Source organism: Pongo pygmaeus, chromosome 15 (assembly GCF_028885625.2).
Source record: "Pongo pygmaeus isolate AG05252 chromosome 15, NHGRI_mPonPyg2-v2.0_pri, whole genome shotgun sequence".
In the NCBI taxonomy this organism is placed as follows: Eukaryota; Metazoa; Chordata; class Mammalia; order Primates; family Hominidae; genus Pongo; species Pongo pygmaeus.
The window spans coordinates 18,369,958-18,386,189 of NC_072388.2; the positions used below are offsets into that span (position 1 = coordinate 18,369,958).

Consider the following 16,232-nt stretch of genomic DNA (forward strand, 5'->3'; position numbering starts at 1 on the left):
CTGCAGTTATACTTTCATCATTGTGTTCTTTTTCATGCAGCAATGTGGAGATTTAAAAATCCATAACCTCAGATACAATCTAGCCAGAAAGACAAGACTCAGAAATTAACATACCACCAAATAAGTAGTAGAAAGCAAGTAAGGTTAAGAAAAGAAGTAGGATTGGTCAAGGAAGCCTTCATGAAGCAAAAAGAGTGGGTCATAAGTGGACCTTAAAGTTACATGTCCAGTAAGTAACCACTTAATTAGAGTTAAAAATTAAATTTCTCCCATTACCCTAGTCACATTTTCATTACTCAATAGCTATATTGGCAGTACAAACATAGAGCATTTCCATCGTAACAGAAGGCTCCATTGGACATCAGTGCCTTTAAGAATGGGTCTAAAATAAGCTGACAGAAAAGAAAGCAGTGGCTATCATTCTTTAGAAATCCTATCTGTCAAGCAGTATAGCATTTGTATCATTTAAATTTTACAACCCCCTATTTACAGGAAAATTGAGGCTCAGAAAAATTACATAAATTTCCTAAGGTCACCTAACTAGTAAGAGCTAGGATTTAAATTCAATTCCATCAAAACTCCATACTCTTCAATTCACCATGGTACTTCCTACAGGAAATACGCAGAGCTAAAGAAGATGGTTTGCTTTAAAATGTAATGCAGTGACATGCTAGCTCAGTAGGTTGGAAAGAAACTGAAGCATTTTAAATATCTCAGACAGATATGATCAAAATGTTATTTTACTCCTTCCTTGCCCTATATTTCTATAATGCTTTAACTATGTAAAATGTTTTCAGATCAGCAGGATGCAAGGTTAACTAAGAGAATGTAAACAAGAAGCAAGACATGGTGTGAAAGGTTTCTCCAGTTTTAACAATGTCTACCTTAAAACTCCTTGATCTCTCCAAACCTAAAATAAATTTTTTTAAAAAGGAAATTTAAAAAAAACTGCTTGAGCTAAGTATTCTTACAGGATAATAATTATAGGTTGAAAGGAACAACTTCTCTATTAATCTCAACTCACAAACAAAACCCAGATTGCAAGAGGCCTGGTCTTTTTGTTTTGACACATAGCTCAAAGCCCGGCACATAAATCCTGATGTTAAATATGTGATACCTTTCCCAGTGTGTGATGCTCCCTGCAGGATTCTAGTCATGCATGCTTCAACAAGTGTCATTCCACTATACAAAGGACATTTCGTATTTACTAAGTATTTTGCAAATGCTCCATAAACAATCAATGATCCCAGCATTTTGTTGACTGTGGGCAGTAATCACTTCAAAGTACTAGTGTTCATAGCCAAAAGGTACATTTTATATGTGTGAACAGATGCTTCATGAAGGCCTAATACAAACTACAAATTGATACTAAATCAGCAGATACTTGTGTTAAGATTTCCTTACCATTCCTTTTGATTCTATTCCAATTTACTCGGTGCCACCTAGCATTGCAGGATACAATGCTAACTCAAAGAATCTCTAAGCTAGGCTTTTTAGATAGAAAAGACATACATACGTGTAATGAAGAGAACTTAAGGCAGCTTATCTTGATCAAAATTCAAGTACCAGGCTTTAGGTACCATCAGCCTTTAACCCTTTCTGTTGAGAATATCCAAATCCAAGCCCATATGATTTTCAGGGGGTCTACACATGGGCCAGTTCTGGACTGGCACACAGGGTGCCGGACTTCCCTCCTCAGTGGATTTCATCTTCAACCTGAAACAAAAGGAACACACAAAATTTTGTTCATAGGAAGTAAATACTAAACTAATAGCTTGGCATAGTTTTCCTTTAGAGATAGTTATACAAGGTACTGCTATCAGAACAGACTCCAAGTTTTATTTCCCACTCACTATCAGAGTTTCCTTCCTTTTTAAGGCAGAATAGTATTCCACTGTACATATGTATCATATTTGCTTTATCCATTCATCTGTTGATGGACGCTTAGGTCAATTCCATATCTTGGCTTTTGTGAATAATGATGCAATGAACATGGGAGTATAGGTATCTCTGACATACTAATTTTATTTCCTTTAAATATACCCAGAAATGGGATTTCTAGATTATATGGTAGTTCTATTTTTAATTTTTTGAGAAATTTCCATACTGTTTTCCATAATAGCTGCACTAATTAATATTCCCTAAAATAATAGATTTTGAAAACATACTAAACTAGATTTTAATCCTGGCTCTCATGTATTTGCTGTGCCCATGGGTAAGTTATGCAACTTCTCTAAACCTCAGCTGTCCCCTCTGTAAAATGAGGACAAATACTACACACCTCTTAAAACTTCCGTGAAGCCCTCTCCCCCTCCCCCTCCCCTCTTCGGTCTCCTTCTCCTCCTTTTTTCGGTCTCCCTCTGTTGCCGAAGCTGGAATGTGCTGCCGTGATCTCGGCTCGCTGCAACCTCCCTGCCTCGGGCTCCTGTGGCTCTCCTGCCTCCGCCTGCCGAGTGCCTGGGATTGCAGGCGCGCACCGCCACGCCTGAATGGTTTGTGTTTTTGGTGGAGACGGGGTTTCGCTGTGGTGACTGGGCTGGTCTCCAGCTCCTGGCCTCGAGTGATCTGCCTGCCTCGGCCTCCCGAGGTGCTGGGATTGCAGACGGAGTCTCGCTCACTCAATGCTCAATGGTACTCAGGCTGGAGTGCAGTGGCATGATCTCGGCTCCCTACAACCTCCACCTACCAACCTCCTGCCTTGGCCTCTTAAAGTGCTAAGATTACAGCCTCTGCCCCACCGCCACCCCGTCTAGGAAGTGAGGAGCGTCTCTGCCTGGCCGCCCATCGTCTGGGAAGTGAGGAGCGCCTCTGCCCAGTCGCCCAACGTCTGGGAAGTGAGGAGCGCCTCTGCCCGGCCGCCCCGTCTAGGAGGTGAGGAGCGCCTCTGCCCGGCCGCCCCGTCTGGGAAGTGAGGAGCGCCTCTGCCTGGCCGCCCCGTCTGGGAGGTGAGGAGCGCCTCTGCCCGGCTGCCACCCTGTCTGGGAGGAAGTGGAGCACCTCTGCCCGGCTGCCCCGTCTGGGAGATGAGGAGCACCTCTGCCCTGCCGCCCCATCTGGGAGGTGAGGAGCGCCTCTGCCTGGCCGCCACCCCGTCTGGGAGGAAGTGAGGAGCGCCTCTGCCTGGCTGCCACCCCGTCTGGGAGGAAGTGAGGAGTGCGTCTGCCTGGCCACCCCGTCTGGGAGGTGAGGAGCGCCTCTGCCCGGCCGCCCTGTCTGGGAGGTGAGGAGCGCCTCTGCCTGGCCGCCACCCCGTCTGGGAGGAAGTGAGGAGTGTCTCTGCCCGGCCGCCCCGTCTGGGAAGTGAGGAGCGTCTCTGCCCGGCCGCCCCTTCTGGGAGGTGAGGAGCGCCTCTGCCTGGCCGCCACCCCGTCTGGGAGGAAGTGAGGAGTGTCTCTGCCCGGCCGCCCCGTCTGGGAAGTGAGGAGCGTCTCTGCCCGGCCGCCCCTTCTGGGAAGTGAGGAGCACCTCTGCCCGGCCGCCCCCTCTGGAAGTGAGGAGCGCCTCTGCCCGGCCGCCCCCTCTGGAAGTGAGGAGCGCCTCTGCCCGGCCGCCCCCTCTGGGAAGTGAGGAGTGCCTCTGCCCGGCCACCCCGTCTGGGAGGTGAGGAGCGCCTCTGCCTGGCTGCCACCCCGTCTGGGAGGAAGTGAGGAGCACCTCTGCCAGGCCACCCCGTCTGGGAGGTGAGGAGCGTCTCTGCCCGGCCGCCTGTCTGGGAAGTGAGGAGCGCCTCTGCCCGGTGGCCCTGTCTGGGAAGTGAGGAGCGCCTCTGCCCGGCCGCCCTGTCTGGGAGGTGAGGAGCGCCTCTGCCTGGCCGCCCATCGTCTGGGAGGTGAGGAGCGCCTCTGCCCGGCCACCCTGTCTGGGAGGTGTACCCAACAGCTCAGAAGAGACAGCGACCATCGGGAGAGGGCCATGAGGACGATGGCGGTTTTGTTGAAAAGAAGGGGGGGAGGTGTGGGGAAAAGAAGGAGAGATCAGACTGTTGCTGTGTCTGTGTAGAAAGAGGTGGGCATAGGAGACTCCATTTTGTTCTGACTAGGAGAAGTTCTTCTGCCTTGGGATGCTGTTGATCTATGGCCTTTCCCCCAGCCCCGTGCTCTCTGAAGCATGTGCTGTGTCAACTCAGGGTTAAATGGATTAAGGGCGGCGCGAGATGTGCTTTGTTAAACAGATGCTTGAAGGCAGCATGCTCTTCACCACTCCCTAATCTCAAGTACCCAGGGGCACAAACACTGCAGAAGGCCACAGGGACCTCTGCCTAGGAAAACCAGAGACCTTTGTTCATGTGTTTATCTCCTGACCTTCTCTCCACTATTATCCTATGACCCTGCCATATCCCCCTCTCCGAGAAACACCCAAGAATGATCAATAAATACTTCATAAATAAAAAAAAAGAAAAAAAAAAAACTTCCGTGAAGACTGAGGTAATAAATGCACTTTGCACTGTAGCTGGCATGGAGTTAAATGTTTAATATGTTATTTCTATGTCTTGCCCAAGCTCAACCAACTAGTGAGTAGAAAGGCAAATATTCTGCCTAAAAATTTCACACTTTTCCACAGCCATAAAAAAAAAAAAAAAAAAAAAAAAAATGTCCTTTGCAGCAACTGGAGCTGCTGGATGCTGCTGGAGGCCATTATCCTAAACGAATTTACGCAGAAACAGAAAACCAAGTATTGCATGTTCTCACTTATAAGTGGGAGCTAAATCTTGCATAGGGAGCTAAATACTGGGTTCACAGGGACATAAACTTGGGAACAATAGACACTAGGTACTCCAAAAGGAGGAAAGGAGAGGGGCAAGAGCTGAAAAACTTCCTATTGGGTACAATGTTTACTACCTAGATGGCAGGATCAACAGAAGCCCAAACCTCAGCATCATGCAATATACCCTGAAACAAACCTGCACATGTACCCCATGAATCTACAATAAAAACAAATTTAACAACAAAAAGTCACACTTCTCACAATAACCCAGAAGCCAGAAAGGTCACTCATATAGTACTCATAAGGGCCATTCCAACGCCAAGATATTGTGTCCTTTTTTTTTTGAGACGGAGTTTCGCTCTTGTTGCCCAGACTGGAGTGCAATGGCGCGATCTCGGCTCACCACAACCTCCACCTCCCGGGTTCAAGTGATTCTCCTGCCTCAGCCTCCTGAGTAGCTGGGATTACAGGCATGCGCCAACACTCCCGGCTAATTTTGTATTTTTAGTAGAGACGGGGTTTCTCCATGTTGATCAGGTTGGTCTCGAACTCCCAACCTCAGGTGATCCACCCTCCTCGGCCTCCCAAAGTGTTGGGGTTATAGGCGTGAGCCACCGCGCCCGGCCATATTGTCTTTCAAGCAAAAAAAGACACAGGTTTGCTTCCCCCTTCCCCTCATTTCCTACTTAACAATAAAGACTCCAATGTATTATGAAGTTACTTATCAACAAAAGCATGCTTCCATTGGAAAGAATGTAATGTTTTCCCAACTCACAAAACTTCCACCTAAAAAACCAGAACTAAGCCTCTTAAGACTAAAACAGCTTTGGAGAAATGCCCAAAGGCTTCCTTTTTTATTTTGCAAGTTTACATCCTAAAATACATTTCAGCTTTTCCTAACTTAATACTAAAATACTCCCTGTAACTTAATACTCAACTTAATACTAAAATACTCCCTCAACACCATGAGTTCAGGGGCATATCCAGCACACATTTTCTAAGTAAACACTGAAAGCATGCCCTTTCTGCCCCAGTGAATACAAAGATGACTTGGTTGTTCTGGGCCACTGCTGTCACTCATTCCCAACATTAAACACATGCTCATAACAAGATAAACCATCCCCTACTCAAACCAAAGTGGGCAAAAATATATTCACATAAAAGCCATCAAGATGATTTTCCTTTCGGTAGAAAATCCTCTATTGCTGAATCAAGTTTAGAGTATTGATCGGTTTCTAATCACCACTATGTGTACAAAATAAATATAAATAGGAAGCACTGCAAAATATCTAGAGTCCTTTTAAACAAGAATATACCAAAACCCAATTGAAATGCCTTTGTGCCAACTGACTTATTTACAAGGTTATTCATTTGAGGGGGAAATATCAAGATCATAAACTATCTGAATATCTACTGATAAAAGCTAAATAAATTACAGTAGGTACATAAATTAGAATACTGAGTTACCATTATACCCCGAAAACCTACTGAAACAAAAAATATATTTTTAGAAGAAATGATTTTTAAAGAATACTATGTTACCATTATAAACAATATGAACACTCATGAAACTTAAGTGGAAAAAGTAAGACACATAGTAGAGTAGGTATAGTAAAAGGGAAGGATACCTACACATATTTGCTTATATGCATAAAATATCTTAGTAACACTGTTATGAGGGAGAGGAATTGGATGGCTTAGAGAAGGGGATAAGAAACTTTGATATCTTTTGAATTTTGAACCATGTGAATGTATTACCTATTCAAAAATATATATATGTATGATGTGTATACATATATATATATATATATTTTTTTTTTTTTTTTGAGACAGAGTTTCACTGTTGTTGCCCAGGCTGGAGGGCAATGGCACGATCTCGGCTCACCGCAACCTCCACCTCCCGGGTTCAAGCGATTCTCCTGCCTCAGCCTCCCGAGTAGCTGGGAGCTACAGGGAGGACAGGCATGCGCCGCCGTGCCCCAAAAAATAAATTTTAACAATGCTTAAGAATTATAAAAATTATGGGAGGCCTACAAATACCTATTACTACATTCCATTAACTGGTTTATTATTTGTCTTTCTCACACTTTCTGCCTATAAGAATATCCAACACAAACATCATATAAAAATTAATATGTACCAAAAGGAATTCAGTGAAATTACATTGAAGGTCACTAAGCAAAACTTTTTATGAGAAAACAGATATCCAAAATACTTACCGTAAATAAATAAGTACTGCTTACTTCTAAAGGTACCTAACATTTATTACACACCAACTAGAGCCTAGTTTTTATATATTTTATCTGATCTTGGAAATCTAAGCCTCGGAATGGCTCACCGCTTCTCCCAAGGTCACCAGAGCTGTAAACTGTGGCGCTGGAATTTAAATCTAGAGGTTTGCCCTGAACTAAGGTCCCTGATCTTTTTCCATAGCTTTTAAGGACACAATCACCACAGTGGCAACATTAAAAATTAGGAGCTCCTTTTAAGGCTTATCCGTCTTCAGAGTTTGCTGCCCAGGTTCACCAAGAAAGCCGAAATGATCTGAGCAAAGGCCAGGGAAAAGACAAGGTCCGCTGCAGCTTCCACAAAACCCAGTAAGGACCTGGGCCCTCTCGACACTCACCGGAGACTTAAACTCTACTGAGCTGAACGCTTCTCCCGAAATCTGACCTCACCCAGGGAGATATAAATCAAAACAGCATTGGGATGATAATATCTTTCCCGCCAAGCAAAATGAAGCCGGCGTTTTCCAAGAACACACGCACTGTGCACATGAAGCACAGTCTATTGTTCCTGGGTCACCAGGACTCGGAGATGGAAGGCAAACCCAGTACTGCAGAGGCCCACGTGGAAACAAGCCAGGCAGAGCATTTCACTGCCTTCTCCCAACCTCCACACAGCCGAAATTAATCTTCTTGCGACTCACACACACTCCAATGCCGACTTGAAATAAAGGCCTGCCACCTGGGTATATAACTCAAATGGAAGAGAAATTCAACAATTAGAGAGCAAAATGAAGCGCACACTCACCAGCCCACCAAAACGGAGAGGGAAAGAAAGTGGAGAGACAGGAAGTCGTCTTGGGAAGCGTCTTCAGAACCTGATTGGCTAATGAGTTCAAGAGGATTCCCTCCTCCTTTACCTTAAAAGGTGTTGAAATGACGTAACCCACTCCACCCCTTTCTCTTTATGGACCAGTGATGCTTCTTGCGCTATTTTTAGAGTGAACTTCTTAAACCAAGTTTCCTTTTGAGTTAATGTACTTAGGCAAAAACAGGCTAATTTAAGCTATTTATACACGTTGTTGTTTGCGTGGGCCTGCTGCATTCTATTCCAAAGAATTTTCATCCCTTAAGGGTAATTTCTTATCCTTTGTGACCTCAACATGGTTAACTTAGGCTAGGCAACAGATTCCATTATAAACAGTCTAGATCGATTCAAGTTAAAATTTACCTTCATTTTTTCCCCCCAGATCCAAAGCTGGCCTGATAAAATTTACCTTCAGGTAATCTTTGAACTAACAGGCTTAGTAGATAAAAGATAGGTGAGTTGAGTGTTTTAGGCTTCAAATAAAATTTAGCTGATTTTGAATCTGAACCTTGCCACTTATTTGCACACATCTAAGCCTCAGTTCCCTCAACTATAAAAAGAGGGAAAAAAGATGAAATCTTCCTACTCTGATGGTTGTGAGGATTAAGTAAAATAATTTATATAATGTACTCAGTACAATGCCCGGTACATAGTACTCAACAATGTTAGCTGTTATTATTGTTGTTACATATTTCTTGTTAGATTTATCTTCCCAAGTAGACTATAAACAACTAGAGAGCAAAGTGTACGTTTTACACATCTCCAGACAAAAACAATGACTTTCAATGCTGAGGACATAATTGATTAATCAATTATTTTGACCCCTCACATCGCCCTCCAGTTAAAGTATAGGTTCTTACTCTGTTAAATTTTTTTTTTTTTTTTTTGAAACAGGGTCTCACTTTGTGTCCCAGGCTGGAGTGCAGCGGTGAAATCTCGACTCACTGTAGCCTTGACCTCCTGGGTTCAAGCGATCCTCCTGCCTCAGCACCCCACTAAGTAGCTGAGACTACAGGCATGCACCACCACACCCAGCTAATTTTTGTATTTTTTTGTAGAGACGGGGTTTCGCCATGTTGCGCAAGCTGAAAGATTTCTTTTTAAGCCATAATTAGAGGACTCCCTGGCACAATATTCATCATTATTCTTAATAAATACTATTATAATAATAGGGAATATATATACGAATGTGTTATATGTACAAATATACATGTAATGTGCAAATATTTGAAGTATAAAGATTCAAGTTATACGAAGAAATGATACAACTCTAACTCATAGTAGTTCTCATTTTTTAATCATTTCATCCTATCCACCCTGCTTCCACCTTACTAGAAATTACCTAATTCCAATCCACTTTAGAGTTTACCTGCCCCAAATTTCCCAACATTTAGCATCAAATGCTAATTTGTTGTTTCATAATTGATTTATTGTAACTTCTAGAGCCAAAACATTTCTTGAATACTTACTATAAACATTCAAGAAATGTAATATTCATTACCTTGTTTAATCTTCACATTAACCCAAGAATGTAAGCACTTTCATTATAACTATTTCACCAAAAAAAAAAAAAAGGAAACAGAGTTACAGAGATTAAGGAATTTGTCTATTTAGCAAGTGATAAAGTCAGGATTCAGATCCCAGTTGCAATGGTTTGAATGTCCCCTTCAAAATTCATGTTGAAACTTAATCCCTAAAGTGGCTGAAACTTAATCCTCATTAGAAGTGGGGCCTTCAAGAGGTGACTGGATCATGAGGGCTCTGCCCTCATGAATAAATTAATCTATTCATGAATTAGTAGGTTATCATGGGAGGGGAACTAGTGGCTTTAAAGAAAAGGAAAAGAGACTTAAGGATAGCATGCTAGCAGTCTCAGCATCCTGGCCATGTGATTTCCTGCCACACCTTGGAACATCACAGTGAGTCCCCTCCAGCAAGAAGGAGTTCAGATGCAACCCAGAGTCAGTCCCTTAACCTTGGACTTCACAGCATCCATAACTGCAAAAAATAAATTTCTTTTTTAAAATAAATTACCACACAGCCTAGCCAAGATAGCGAAACCTCGTCTCTACTAAAAATACAAAAATTAGCTGGGCATGGTGGTATGGGCTTGTAGTCCCAGCTACTCAGGAAGCTGAGGTGGGAGGATCGATCACTTGAACCCGGGAGGCGGAGGTTGCAGTGAACCAAGATTGTGCCACTGCACTCCAGCCTGAGTGACAGAGTGAGGCCCTGTCTCAAAAACTAACTAACTAAATAAATAACCCAGGCTTGGTGCAATGGCTTAGACCTGTAATCCCAGCACTTTGGGAGGCCGAAGCGGGTGGATCTCTTGAAGCCAGGAGTTCGAGACCAGCCTGGCCAACATGTCGAAACCCCATCTCTACTAAAAATACAAAAAATTAGCCAGGCATGGTGGTGCACACCTGTAATCCCAGCTACTTGGGAGGCCAAGGCAGGAGAATCGCTTGAACTAATGAGGTGTAGGTTGCAGTGAGCCAAGATTGTACCACTATACTCCAGCCTGGGAGACAGAGCAAGACTTTGTATCCAAAAAATAAATTAATTAAAAAACAAACAAACTAATAAATAAGTGACCCAGTTTCAGGTATTCCGTTATAGGCAACAGAAAACAGAGACAGCAGCCATCCAACTTGAGAGCCCAAACTCAACCACCACATTGCACTGCCTCCATTTGTGTGATTTCAGAAAACCTTAGAAAGTACAATATTCTTTTCAAATTCCCATTAAATATCTAACATTTCTTTATGATATTCTGTATTCCGGGCTTTAATACTTATAATAATCCATGATGAAATTCTCTTCAGCTGGTAACATCAAAATTTTGTGCTCTGTAAAATAACTTTGAAATTGTTTAAAAGTAGATAGATTCCTGAGGCCAGGTGCAGTAGGTCACATCTGTAGTCCCAATACTTGGTAGATGGAGGCAGAAGGATCGCTTGAGCCCAAGAGTTTGAGAGCAGCCTGGGCAGCATGGTAAAACAACTGTCTCTACAAAAAATAAAAATAAAAAATTGCCAAGAGTGGTGATGCCTCTGTAGTCCAAGCTACTAAGGTAGGCTGAGATGGGAAGACAGCATGAGCCCAGAAGGTAGAGGTTGTAGTGAGCTGTGTTTACACCACTGCACTCTAGCCTGGGCAACAGAGTGAGACCCTGTCTCAAAAAAAAGTAGATTCCTGGGACACACCTTCAGAGATTCTAATTCAGTGGGTGGGTCTCAGGAATATGTACTTTAATAAGCACTCTCAGGTACTTCTGGTAGATTTGAGGCTCACCCTTTGGAGAACACCAACTGAATGACTATTGTTTAAGGATGTTATCACTGAAAGGGTGGTGGGGGTGAGGGATAAAGACTACATGCTGAGTACAGTGTACACTGCTCGGGTGATGGGTGCACTAAAATCTCAGAAATCACCACTAAAGAACTTATTCATGTAACCAAACACCACCTGCTCCCCAAAAACCTATTGAAATAAAAAATAAATTTAAAAAAAGGAAAAAAGGGATGTTATCACTGCTGAAGTGAGTAAACTCTTGGAAAACGCAACACTCTTTAAAAATTTCATTTATAATTTATTCAAAATGAAGAATTGAGAAAAGTCATTTGTCTGTAATTAAAAATTAAGCATCTCCTTTGCAAGTTCACATTTGTTTATCCACCCCGGAGAAATATTGTGCTCAAAGGGGCATGTTCAAGGAAGGATGTTCCTTGTAGCACTGGTTATGACAGCAAAACAATTAGAAACACCCATGTCTATTCAAACAAGATCATTAAATCATGATACAACTATTCCTTGGCAGCAGGGGTGGTTAATGGGTACAAAAAAATCGTTAGAAAGAATGAATAAAACCTACTATTTGATAGCACAATAGGGTGACTATAGTCAATAATGACTTAATTGTACATTTTAAAATAACTGAAAGACTGTCCATGGATAAAGGTTTCAGGGGATGGATACCCCATTCTCCAGGATGTGTTTATTTCACATTGCACATAAAACATCTCATGTGCCAGGTGCGGTGTGCTCACGCCTGTAATCCCAGCACTTTGGGAGGCCGAGGCGGGTGGATCACGAGGTCAAGAGTTCAAGACCAGCATGACCAACATGGTGAAACCCTATCTCTACTAAAATATATAAAAATTAGCCGGGCATGGTGGCATGTGCCTGTAATCCCAGCTACTCAGGAGGCTGAGGCAGCAGAATCGCTTGAACCAGGGAGGCAGAGGTTGCAGTGAGATGAGATCGCGCCATTGCACTCCAGCCTGGGTGACAGAGTGAGACTCAGTCTCAAATAAATAAGTAAATAAATAAATATCTCATATACCCCATAAATTTATACACCTATTATGTACCCACAACATTTTTTAAATGATACAACCATTCTATGAGATACTAACCAGTAGTTAAACAGAATGAAGTAAATCTGCATGTACTGACATGAAAACATCTCCAATGCATATGAAGTGAAAATAGCCAAGAATAACACCATGTAATATGCTCACATTTATGTAACACTTCCCCCCCCCCCACAAAAAAGGCAAAATAGAATAATTCTGTATGTGCACATCTTTGCAAGTGAATGAAAAGAAAATAGTCTGGAAAGAGACTCACCAAACTGCTAACAAGTTACTCCTAGGAGCAGGATTGAGGGAATTAAGGGAGGAGCTTTTTGGTTTTGAATATCTGCAATGTTTTACAAGAAGAATGTGTTCATGTTTAAAAAATAAAACAGTACCTCTCCACAAAATAAGGATAGAGATCCAAGAGTAGGTTTCAATTTAGAGGGGAGAACAGAAAAGTAGGAGACCCCAACCTCCTAAGGCAGCAAAGGACAGGCTTCAAAGGCTAAATGGACACCACAATGAATGCCTATCCCCCAAGTTGAACCTAGGACTCCAGAGATTGGGCCTTCTACATGTTCAACACCTCCTATCCCAACTCCGAGCTACTACTTTCCCCCTTTTAATAGGTCTCAGAACTCTCTCCATTTTAAATTAATATCTCTTGAGGATCCTTTCCTTCCAAAGTTGTAGCAAAGTAGAAGGCTCTCATCAACATCCCCTTTCCTAGCTATTCCTGAAGACATGTATGCAAATTCCTTTAAATGGTGTTCCTGATCCACAGCTTTGCTGATCACTTTTGGGAAATTGGCAAATAAATAATAAATAAATTTGGAAATTTGTTTACAACATCAGGCAATATAATATATAAATAAACATAAATAAGTTTGGAAACGTATTTATAACATCAGGCAATATAATAAACCATACTTGTGGAATTTCAAAGCTTTTAAAATCTTATTAGGTTCCTTCAATTACTGATCTTTTTGATTCTGAATTTCTTTTTTAAACAGCTCTCAAGATTCACCTCTTTGAATAAGGTAGGAAAAAAAAATCCTCAAGAGAGTGAAGTTCAATAAAGTCTCACCTTTCCTTCAGGACCCACACTCTTTTTCAAGTCATACCCCTTGCTCCTTGACTCCCTCTTATTTAGTATCTCATTCAACAAAAATCACTGAAAGCTAGATACTGTTCCAGGCATTGGTTATAGAGCAGTAAACAAAATACACAAAGCCCTGGCTCACTTGGAGCTTACAGTCTATTGGAGAGAGTCAGATATCCTAAAAATTAAACAAATATATTTTAAGTTGTAATTAGTACTCTGGAAAAAAATAAAGCAGAGTAAGATGCTACAAGTGATAGTAGGAGTGATGTTATTTATAACAAGGAAGGCACCACTGCTACGACGAAGATAACATTTGAACAAAGACCTGAAGAAAGTCAGAGATCAATCTTGTTAGCTGGAAGAAGAGTAGACCAGGTAGAGAGAACAGAAGCCCATAGGGAGAAGGGTGACTGGTATGTTTGAGACAAAGTGGAAAGAGGCCAGAGTGCCTAACAGGAGTAAGCAAAGGGAAAAATAATAGCAGATGAAATCAAAGCACTGGGATAAAAGGCAGATCATATAGAGCCTGGTCAAGCCACAGCATTTGAGATGGGGAGCCATTGGAACAAAAATCTAACATGATCTAACTTTCATTTTATTTATTTATTTTTAAATTTATCTTATTTTTCAGACAGGGTCTTATGCTGTTGCCCAAACTGGAGTGAAGCAGGGGAATTGCTTGAACCCCGGAGGCAGAGGTTACAGTGAGCTGAGATCACACCACTGCACTCCAGCCTGGGCAACAGAGTAAGACTCCATCTGTAAAAATAAAGTAATTCTAGATAACCTGATGTCTTATCAGAAAATACTATAGCATGCTTTTTTTAAAGAACTTTTTTTTTCTTTTTGAGAATGGGTCTTACTCTATCACCCAGGCTAGAGTACAGTGGCATGATCACAGCTCACAGTAGCCTTGACCTCTCAGACTCAAGTGATAAATTATACAGCTAATTTTTGCGCTTTACTGTAGAGTCGGGTTTCGCCATGTTGCCCAGGCTGGTCTTGAACTCCTGGGCTCAAGCAATCCTCCTGCCTGAGGATCTGAGTGCTGAGATTACAGGCATGAGCCACCACACCTGCCCTAAAGGACATTTTAAAATCATAACTAGAATATCATTATTTTAAACATAACTAGAATACCATTATAATATCTAATAAATAATTCCCTAAAATCATCCAATTTCCAGTCCATATACACATATCCCCATTTATTGCTGGCTTATTCAAACCAGCATCCAAACATTGCATTTGGTTGTTATGCTTCAAAGTCTCTTTTACTCTAGAACAGTCCTAAGAATTTTTTTTATATGATAATATGAAGAGAGTAGGCCAGTTGTCCTGTCGAATATTAATTTGCATTTTTCATACTATGTGAGCCTGAATATCTTTTCTTTTCCAGGTACTTATTTATCAAATGCAAACTGTTTATTAATATCTTTCATCCACTTATCTATAGAGGTTTTGGTTTTAATTATGAAAATAAATTTTTTGGTTTCTTCCAGGTTTTTTGGTTTTTGTTTTTGAGACAGAGTCTCGCTCTTGTCACCCAGGCTGGAGTGCAGTGGCATGATCTTGGCTCACTGCAACCTCTGCCTCCCCGGTTCAAGCTTCTCCTGCCTCAGCCTCCTGAGTAGCTAGGATTACAGGCACCCACCACCATGCCCAGCTAATTTTGTGCTAGAGAGGGGGTTTCACCATGTTGGCCAGGCTGGTCTCAAACTCCTCACCTCAGGTGATTCGCCTGCCTCGGCCTCCCAAAATGGTGGGATTACAGGCATGAGCCACCGCACCCAGTCGGTTTCTTCCAGTTATTGGTGACATGCTTCAGTACTATTTTAGTTACACTTGTTCTGTATTTGACTATAAAGAAGTTATATCTTCAAAATATATTTTCAGTAATTCTCATTCTGACCACCATGACTGAAAAAGAAAAAGAATCAATAAAAACTTTAAAAATACATTTTAAAAAATGTGTGTGGGATGGTAACTACTGTCATGAAACAATACATTAGCCTAGTAGATAACAATATAATTTGGAGTCACCCAGATCTGACCCTGCCTTTTAGGAACTGTATATTATGAGCTGAATTGTGTCGCCTCAAAATGTATACATTTGAAGAACTCTCATTATCTCAGAATCTGCCTGTATTTGGAGGTAGGACATGTAAAGGGGTAATTAAGATAAAATAAGGTCATATGGGTTGGGAATAATCCAATATCACTGATGTCCTTATAAGAAAAGGAGATTAAGGGCCAGGCACAGTGACACACGCCTGTAATCCCAGCAATTTGGGAGGCTGAGGCGGGTGGATCACTTGAGGTCAGGAGTTTGAGACCAGCCTGGCCAACATGGTGAAACCCTGTGTCTACTAAAAATACAAAAATTAGCCAGGCGTGGTGGCCCACGCCTATAGTCCCAGCTACTCAGGAGGCTGAGGCAGGAGAATTGCTCAAGAACCTGGGAGGTGGAGGTTGCAGTGAGCCGAGATCTTGTCACTGCACTCCAGCCTGCCCAACAGAGCAAGACTCTGTCTCAAAACATAAATAAATAAATAAAATAAAGGAGATTAGGACATAGACGCACAGAGAGGACAGACAGCATCCATCTGCAAGCCAAGGAGAGAGGGAGGCACGCCTTACAAGAAATCAACCATGTCAAGACCTTTATCTTGGGCCTCTAGCCGCCAGAATTATGACAAAATAAATTTATTGTTTACAGACAGCTATCCTGTCTGTAGTATGTAGTTATAGCAGCCCTAGCAATACACTGTGTGATCTTGAATAAATTAAATTTTTCTAAAGCTCAGTTTCCTCAACTATAAAATGGAGATAATAACATATGCCTCACGAGGTTGTTGTGAGAATTAAATAACGTATGTAAAGCTCGTAGCATAGTAAGAACTAAATAAATTTTAGCTATTATTTTTATGAAGATTAAATGAGGTTATGCATGTAAAGCATTTAGC

At 41.9% G+C, this 16,232-nt stretch overlaps 1 protein-coding gene across 5 annotated transcripts in view; it reads right to left on the minus strand.

Moving 5' to 3' along the window:
* Nucleotides 1-15,186, minus strand: part of CCNB1IP1 (cyclin B1 interacting protein 1) — a 32,130-nt gene extending 16,944 nt beyond the window's left edge. Inside the window, exons 1-2 of one of the 5 annotated variants that reach the window (XM_054447589.2) lie at nt 14,994-15,186; nt 1,517-1,716 (exon numbers count right to left, since the gene is read on the minus strand). The gene's annotated coding sequence lies outside the window, so the exon portion shown is untranslated. Of the gene's footprint in view, nt 1-1,404; nt 1,717-7,330; nt 7,679-7,737; nt 8,061-14,993 lie in introns of those variants that run through there. The other 4 variants (XM_054447588.2, XM_054447586.2, XM_054447587.2 and 1 more) reach the window with 4 other exon arrangements.
* Nucleotides 15,187-16,232: the final 1,046 nt, after the last annotated feature.